General features: G+C 37.8%; 2 pseudogenes; one reads left to right on the forward strand and one right to left on the reverse strand.

Moving 5' to 3' along the window:
* The first annotated feature begins 30 nt into the window (after window positions 1-30).
* Window positions 31-541, forward strand: LOC111339055 (uncharacterized; annotated as a pseudogene).
* Window positions 542-6,191: 5,650 nt separating this feature from the next.
* LOC111339058 (uncharacterized) lies at window positions 6,192-7,682 on the reverse strand (annotated as a pseudogene).
* Window positions 7,683-8,943: the final 1,261 nt, after the last annotated feature.

An 8,943-nucleotide genomic window follows, 5' to 3' on the forward strand; every position in this document is an offset into this window, starting at 1 on the left:
GCCGACCACATTATATCTGGAGGCCCGGAGTTAGCCAAAACCGAATACATCAAAAGGCATAACAACGCCGCAACTTACATGCACTGGAAGATCATAAAGCATTACAACATCAAAGCAAATGATAAGTGGTACGAGCACCAACCAGAAACTGTTACAGAAAATGAAAAAGCTACCACTCTCTGGGATATGCAAGTACACACCGATAAAACGATCAAAGCTAACAAACCTGACATCATTATTAAAGATTAGCAAGAAAAGACACGCATGCTGATAGATATGACAATCCCCTCCGACAGAAATAGATCTAGTGAAAGTAGCAGAGAAACTGTCCAAATATATAGATCTGGAAATTGAGATTACGAAAATGGGGGGATTGAAAACAATAACAGTGCCTGTTGTCATCGGGGCAGTTGGAGTAGTCAAGAAAGGCATTGAAAAACACATTGACAAGATACCAGGAAAAATTAACATCACAAAACTTTAAAAGATCACCTTCCTAGGATCAAGCGACATCCTCCGAAAAGTTCTATCGATCGAATGAAGACCATGACTACCCATTAGAGCCTCAGAACCTGGATTGGATCCGGCGCTAATGGTGAACGCGACAGAAGAATCAAGAAGAATCAGAGAAAATAATTGAAACTTTATTTGTGTATTTAAATGTACAATTGTAAATCTCACTACGTATAGGTAATTTACAAATGCTGCTTGAGATTGGCTTATTCAACACACACAGAAAAATAAAAATTGCATCCAATCTGGGTTGTCCCAATTCCTATTTCTACAACAAAAGACGCAATATGTTGCTCTAATAGCTATGTTTATCATTTTCTTGATTATGTAAAGTTGCTGCTTTTTGTCAATGCCTATACACCCTATGCATAATAAGAAGAGACTGGGAGCGATGAACGTGAAAACGAGGCTAGTTGGGCCTTGTTTGCTTGCGTTAGAAATATGGCCGGTCATGCCTCTGCAAGTAGCCGTCTTTCTCAGGTTCTTACGGAGGAAGACATCCCAGGAGCATCGCTTCAAGGAAGAAATCCGACTGCTCTTAAATCAGATGAACTTCGTTTTTGGTTAAAATGTCGTGGCGATCCAGCAAAGGGGTTAAAAGCAAAGGCACAATCGGCGAAAAGGCAAGTACAGTATTTGTCACTCGTGCGTAATACTTCTTAGAATTAAACAGATTTTAATATCGTAAATGAAGGTAAAAGGACTTTAGGAATTACTTTTTTAAATGAAATGTTGATGAAATGATTAATAGTTTTTCTACTTTTCATTTCAAAGAGTTCTTGAATATGTTGAGTCTGGTCGTGATAAAGATGTGGTGGATCCCGATAAAAAATCTGATATACACGCGTCGGAAGGAGAGACAAGAACAACTCGCTCAAAGTGATGCGATGCCTGAGGAAAATACTGTTAAATTTCCATCAGCTGGATGGTCTACAAATTTGCAACGAATGCCATTATTCACAAGGGCAGAGATGGATTTACACATTTCTAAATCTGGAAAAAACTTGGACAAAAATAAACAGAACCAAGCGGGTCCAACAAGCATGAAAAAGGCAAAAACATTTCTTGTTGATGAATATCTGAAGGACTTAACTTGCGCAAGTGACGACCATTATTTCTATTTTAAATGCTTGTGTTACCATAGTTTAAAAAAAAAATGAGCCACCCCATAAATTACAAGTTGCACTTTGTTTAGTAACTGGAGCTGTTAAATATGCCTCGTGTACATGTGTAGCAGGAACTGTTGGTTTTTGCAATCCTGTGCTGGCTATTATTGGTTTAGAAAATAGTTAACCTGAGTGATATCATCACCTTTACATTTATTAAGTTGACTAAAATTCTGTATTGTACCTCAGAGCTCTGTCTAACTCAGTGTTAAGTGGAAATGAGAGGGTCCTGAATGTTACAAAAAAGGCACAGGTCCTGTTTGATCTCCACACGAATTTAAGCTACTTTTCACATCATGATAACTAATAGCTGCTGATGAAGTACAGGTTTCAAAAGTTGCTTTAGCTGCATTTGCAGTTGTTTGACTTTGAGATTGTTGCAACTCTTTGTTTAAACATCCTGTTATAGAAGAAAGATTGCGACATTTAGGAGGTGCTCTCTTTTTCGGAGAACCTACTTTGGACCACGAAAATTGAGATGGAATTACCCCTTCCTTTATATAAACACGCTGACCTCCAACAGCTTTAAACAAGCGCTCGGGCTTAAAATGACGAGAACAGATCTTCGTGTTTTCGCTGACTCTAAACTCTTTTCCTTCCTCTCGACGAATGGCATGGAGCCAACGCTTTTTGAGGATAGTGTCCTCCGGAAATTTAAAGTAAGAAATTTTCTCCCCTCTTTCGGTTCTGTACTTCTTTTTGGTACAGTTTGGTACACAACAGTTTTGCAGCATTTTCAAAAACTGGCGCTCTTCACGTCAGGCAGCCATTTTTATTTACTTGGCCCAACTAGCCTCGTTTTCAAGTTAAACGCTCCCAGTCTCTTTTCGTCCTACATAGGGTGTGTGTCATTCATCATGTCTAAGAACATAGAGCATTCATGTGAGAAATCGCCAAGGGAGCTCATGGAGAGATTTACAAATTTCACACATCTGAAAGTTCTAATAATAATAATAATAATAATAATAATAATAATAATAATAATAATAACGACGCAGCACTGAAGGTACTGTTTTACGAACTGTTGTATGATGAGGGAGTTATAGACGAGATACCATCCTGGTACTCACCCGACAAGCCCAAGCCTGTGTATGAGTCAGAGAATATTAAAGCTTATTGGGATGTCCCTATATACGCTGATCAACAAGAAGTCAGATGCAATAGGGTGGATGTACGCATTGTAAATCATATGTGCAAGAGAGTTGTGACGCTGGAAATGAGCTGTCCGTGGGTTAACAATTGGACAAGAAATGATGAAGAGAAGACACTTAAGTACGGAGCTCTTCGCTGAGAACAAAGGCAGCAATTCCCAGGCTACGAGGTGAAGCAATATAACATCATAATGGATGCCCTCGGGGGGTGGTCACGGGAGCTGGATGTCATGATGCGCGAGCTGGTGGGAGGCAGAAGCACAGACGTACTGCAAGAGATGCAGAGGGTAGTGCTCTCAGGCACGTGGAATATTTACCGGACTTTCAAGGTGGCAGTTTGAGTTCCTGTTAGAAGGAGGACCGGATACACAACGTGAAAGCTTTTTAGGATTAGTTAATGTACATTTATTTTTTACTCCATGGCTCACAGGTTACGGTTTTCGCCCTGTGTTGCTTGATTAGAATGTAGCATTCAGTTGAATTCTCTGCGATATACGAATGATAATAATAATAATAAAGGTATTTTTAAAGAATTATTGTGCAAACAGACGTGCATCAATTAACATGACAATAGAATAAGTAAAAATATATATATATATATATATATATTAGTTACTAATGAAAGACATCTATTAATAAAAAACTGATTTAAAACGACTTGCCTGAACCTTAGGTAAAATATAATTATGTGACCTAGTTCTCAACTGCCGTGATCTCTGGGGAGGTAAGAGATCGCTCAACGCAGTTTTGGTGAAAGAGATCTTTCGCCATAATTTCATATCTCTATTACGACAGATATCCAAGATACTGTGCTTCTCTAAGCAGTAACCCAGCTTGTAGCACCTGGCAAAGAGCTTATCGATCAATCTTACTTAAATATTTGCTATAACATTTACACCCCCCCCCCAGACCTCAATAGCATATGTAAAAACTGAAAGGATTAAACTTTAAAAAAGTAAGTCCAAATTCTCAATAGAGTAGCCATAATATTTACATATTCTTAAAATGTACAACCTACTGCTAGCCTTACTAAGTAAATAATCAATATGAGTGTCGCAATTAACTGGCACTTGCTCAAAGGTAGCACCCAAGAGTTTCAGTTTTTCTTTCCTCCCTATAATCTCGAGTGGTTCAGGAGGCGTCCTGGTAGTCTTTCCTTGTAAAAGAAGTTCTCATGTTTTCGTCAAGTTGACTTTCATGCAGTTCTTCTCGGACCATTCAATAAAGGATAGGACTTCCGTTTCGGATTCATCTAAGCCTACATTTGCCTCAATCGGTAAACTAACAGTTATGTCATTTGCAAATTTAACTAGAAGATTCTTATCAGTATTAACAGCTCTAATATTGTTAATAAAAATATAAAATAAGACCGGCCCCAGGACTGTACCTTGAGGAACACCCCTATTTATAGAAACACATTCAGTAATACAATGAATATATGAAGTTCATATATTTTGAACTGCGGTATTAAATACGTATGATGCACGATCCTTCGCAGTAGATAGCGCTATTTATGCAATAGCGAAAATCAGACCTGAAAAAAAAAATTCAGGCCTGTACGGGATTCAAACCACTGACATCTGCGATACTAGTGCAGCGCTCTACCAGTTGAGCTAACAAGCCAACTGGGAGCAGGCCGTTAAGTTGATTCGTAATAAACCCGTGATGATAAAACAGATACAATGAATATATGAAGTTCATATATTTTGAACTGCGATATTAAATACGTATGATGCACAATCCTTCGCAGTAGATAGCGCTATTTATGCAATAGCGAAAATCAGACCCGCCTGACACTAGTATCGCAGAGGTCAGTGGTTCGAATCCCGTACAGGCCTGAATTGTTTTTTTTCAGGTCTGATTTTCGCTATTGTATAAATAGCGCTATCTACTGAGAAGGATCGTGCATCATACATATTCAGTAATGTGACCATCGACAAAGAATCTCTGCTTTCTATGATTTAAAAAAGTAATAAGCCAATTAATAATATATGGATTAATGTTAACTTGCTTCAATTTACTACAGAGGATATTGTGTGATACAGAGTCGAAGGCCTTACTAAAGTCAAAGGAAACAATTCTGACAAAATCGGCGTTACCACCAAGCCACTTTAACCATGTATGTTGACATTTAATTAATGCCATTGTAGAGTTATAAAATCGCCTTCTTTCATCAAATGTTTGCTGTATAATTAACTATAGGGAGTAACATGGGAATCTCGAGAGAGAGTTTAAGCATTGTTCTCACATTATGGCATAGTTGGTGCAAAATGAATAGAGAGCGATACGGGGAAACGAACATCTGACCGTAAAATGACCTTAGGTGAGGCCGCGCGATAAACAAATAACTAAAAGGCCTTTAAGAAAAGCTCCCACATGGCGACGTGATGACTTTTTTTTCTATTTCCAGAATGAAAATGCCATCCAGCATTTACCATACGGAGTCAGTTTTTCCGATATAAAAACTTATCTGAGATATTGGCAAAACACTCGATAGGCACTCGACAAGTTTGTATATCAATAGTAATTAAGGAATTCAAATTTGATGAGAAATATCACAAAGACAAATTTGGCCGGAAAACCAATCGATTTTTTAAGAGGAGAATAGTCTACTTCATCAAAGCAATGGAAATTATAAAACACTTGTGATTTTTAAATATAGGAGATTAATCCTTGAAAAATACATTCAGAAAGATTGTGACGTCATCAGACATCTGTTCTGGCCTCGAACGATAGACCCTTATAGCTTCCTGATCACGTGGTCTGAAATGGGTGAACAAAACATTCAAGATGGCGGATTCTGTTGTTGAGCTAGAGTCGCACTGTTTAAAATCCTCGGAAAATGTCCATAAAGTATCTTCAATTACAATTGCAAAACACTTGACAGGCTGTGAAAAAATGAGGTTGGCGAGAAAGGCTATAAATTCTCTACAGAAAATTACACACATAAATTTTTTCGTCAGAGAGGACGATCGTGAATCGTAAAGCCCCTCTGTTTTCGGGGCCAAAGGAAAAGCGAAGCTCCTCACGCAGTTATTAACTGAAGATCCTAAATGATCCGAAAAATTTAACAATCGGAGAAACTTAACAAAGTGCACTGTGCACAAAAGTAATGACCCTTACAGCTTACTCATATTTGCTTACTAATGCAAATTCATAAGTGTTGAAATGCTTCACTCTAAAGAAATGTTTTATACTTAATGACCTTTGTATCTAGCTCGGTTAAGTATTTCTTCTTTGTACGGTACAAAGTATTATATATATTTAATAAGGACAAGCATTCACTGCATTAACATCCCTACTGTAAAAGCTTTTAGTAGGTCTTGAAAAAGTTCAGTTTAGTTTCTTCCAGCGGCACATGTTAATCATCCTCTTCATCAGTTAAAACAGGATTCACGAAGTTTGAAAGCAGGCAACAAACTGTCCAGAGTTGATTTATAGTACCCAATGAACTAACTGGTATTGTGTTAAAAATGAGAAAATTTCTGACTTTTCCTATAGCTCTTTCTACATGAATCCTGTGTTTTGCAATAGGTTGTATTCTAAGCATGAATGACCTCATTCTCATTTAACTGAGGTTTTTCTTTTAAAAAGGGAGGAATATTCAATTGAAGTCCTATTTTCTTTAAGTCTTTTTCAATATCAATGCCTTTGTCTGCCATGATACTATAACCATCATCAACTTCTGACACTTCTCTTTTGCTTGACAGTAAGTCAAGAAATCCACTTCTTGTGACAATTTGCTTATCCAAAGTTGATCCTGTGTATAACTGTGACACAAACATAAAACCTTCCTTTGGATCAACACCTAAAAGGGATTTGAAAGTGTTTGTAGATTTATAATTTGAGTAACTTTGGGACTGCACTACAAGTGAAGATGGGCACTGAATTTTCAACTCGGTGCAGTCTATGATTATGATGTTATTGCGATGTTCCTCTTTGAATATTTTTGGGCATGTTATCCAATATAACCCTCCTGTGGGGCCACACTTTGAGAGCACCAAGGCGGATGTACAACAAGTCGAGCCACGTGATAAATACATTAGAAGCTGTTGCTTCTGAAACTCTAAGTCTTGTGGCTAAGTCTAAATTCGCAAGCCCCAAGCGAGGTTTCATAAGTAATAAAAGAAACTCGTCTTCTATCGCTAGAATGTGATTTCTTTCAATGCCAGAGTCTGACTTTGAATCACTGCCATCTCTTTGTGCAGATTCTTCATCTGAATCAAATAACAAGGAAGTATCAATACTTTGGTTTTGCTAGCTTACGTTTTTCAGTATTCTATATTATTTCTCTCTCCCTGGAAGTACAAATTTTAAAACCCCTTGAAATTTCAGCTATTAAATCCAGTTAGATGATTGTAATAATTCTCTTCTCGTGCTTGTGTATCGGCTAGATCCAACAGAACTCTCAGTGAAAATCTGTGATCGCACGGAATCTCAACATTAACTTGAGTGGCTCTCGAAACAAAATCTTCTTTATCTGTTAAATCGAATTTCCCCTCACCCTCTGAAGCAGTGTCAGTTAGCTCCGATTCTATGATAGCATTAAGCTCTTCAACCTGTTTTTTCTTCTCAGCAAGCGATCGTTCGGGATTTGTTTTCGACCAACTGATGAACACCACTCTACTGATATGAAATTCTTAGACTTTGAAAAGGAATCTGATTCTGTCCCTCATGATCGCCTTCTATTTACGCTGGAGCGCTTTGGCATTATCGGACCAGTCCACTCACGGCTATCTGACTTCCTCCTTTGACGCGTCCAACGTGTTGTGGTGGAGGGTTGTCAATCTGACTGGGCACCTGTTAGGTCTGGAGTACCACAGGGGAGCATCTTGGGCCCCTTGTTATTCATTTTGTATGTGAATGACATTCCCGACCATCTGTCTAGTCCTTCAGTCTTCTTTGCAGATGATGCTCTAATTTACAATCATTGCCCTCCCTCTTCGACGTCAGAAACTGCGCAGGAGAGTCTTGACCAAGTCAGTATTTGGTGTGGCTCATGGCTTTTGAGGATTAATGCTGATAAAGGTGAGGCTATGAAGTTCACCAGAGCAGGAATCGTGCACAATGCAACTACTCCATTGATATTAAATCTATTGATAAAGTATCCACCCATAAGCATCTTGGAGTAATTCTCTCTGACGATTTAACATGGAAACCTCACATTCTCTCTCTTGTGGCACGATCAAACAGATTGCTGGGTTTACTCAAACGAACCCTTGGGTCACACCCTGAGGCTTTACTCAAGGGCTACAGAGTTATGATTAGACCAATACTTGAGTATGCTTGTCAAGTGAGGAACCCCCACCAAATATACTTGATCGATAAACTTGAACGGTTTCAGAGAAATATTACAAGATGGATCGCTGGCAAAGACACTTCCAACGAAGATCGTCTAAAATCCCTCAATCTTCCAGCACTTGCTCATCGTAGAGAATTCCTGGGCTTAGTTCAGCTTTTCAAGTTTATAAAGGGATATTCTGCTGGAAACATTAATGATACTATGTCTTTCAGAAATAGAAAATCTAGAAACTCCCACTCTTATAAACTTAACAAGCCTTTTTTTCGCTCGGATGTATTTAAATATTCTTTCTGGAACAGATATATTGATTGTTGGAATAAGCTACCATCATCTCTAGTAGATCATGAATCTGTAAATAGCTTTAAAAAAGATTTGAAAAAAGTCTATTTTAAATGATTTGTATATTCATAGCATATTTTTAAAATTCTTACGCATGTATGTATTGTTAAAGTATTTGCATAGATATATGTAATTTACTATAATTATAATATGGGGTATAGTTAATATGGGGATTAAGTTCCTCCCTCTATAACCCAATTGTAATGTAATGTAATGTAATATAATGTGAATTACGATTACGATTACAATAAAGCTGTTATATAGATATAACTGAACAATGATGGACAAGCTCAAACTTTCAGTCTTCTCGATTTTGTGTCAAAGCACACAAAATATTCTCGTCGGAAATGCTCCGAACAAACTTTGATATATCCCGAAACCTTGAAATCTTTTTTAGGATCTCTTTTAATTCTTGAAATCCAAACGTTGATACAAAACAGTAACAAGCTTTAGCAGCTGATAAAGCTCATCA

This window comes from Stylophora pistillata, chromosome 11 (genome assembly GCF_964205215.1).
Source record: "Stylophora pistillata chromosome 11, jaStyPist1.2, whole genome shotgun sequence".
In the NCBI taxonomy this organism is placed as follows: domain Eukaryota; kingdom Metazoa; phylum Cnidaria; class Anthozoa; order Scleractinia; family Pocilloporidae; genus Stylophora; species Stylophora pistillata.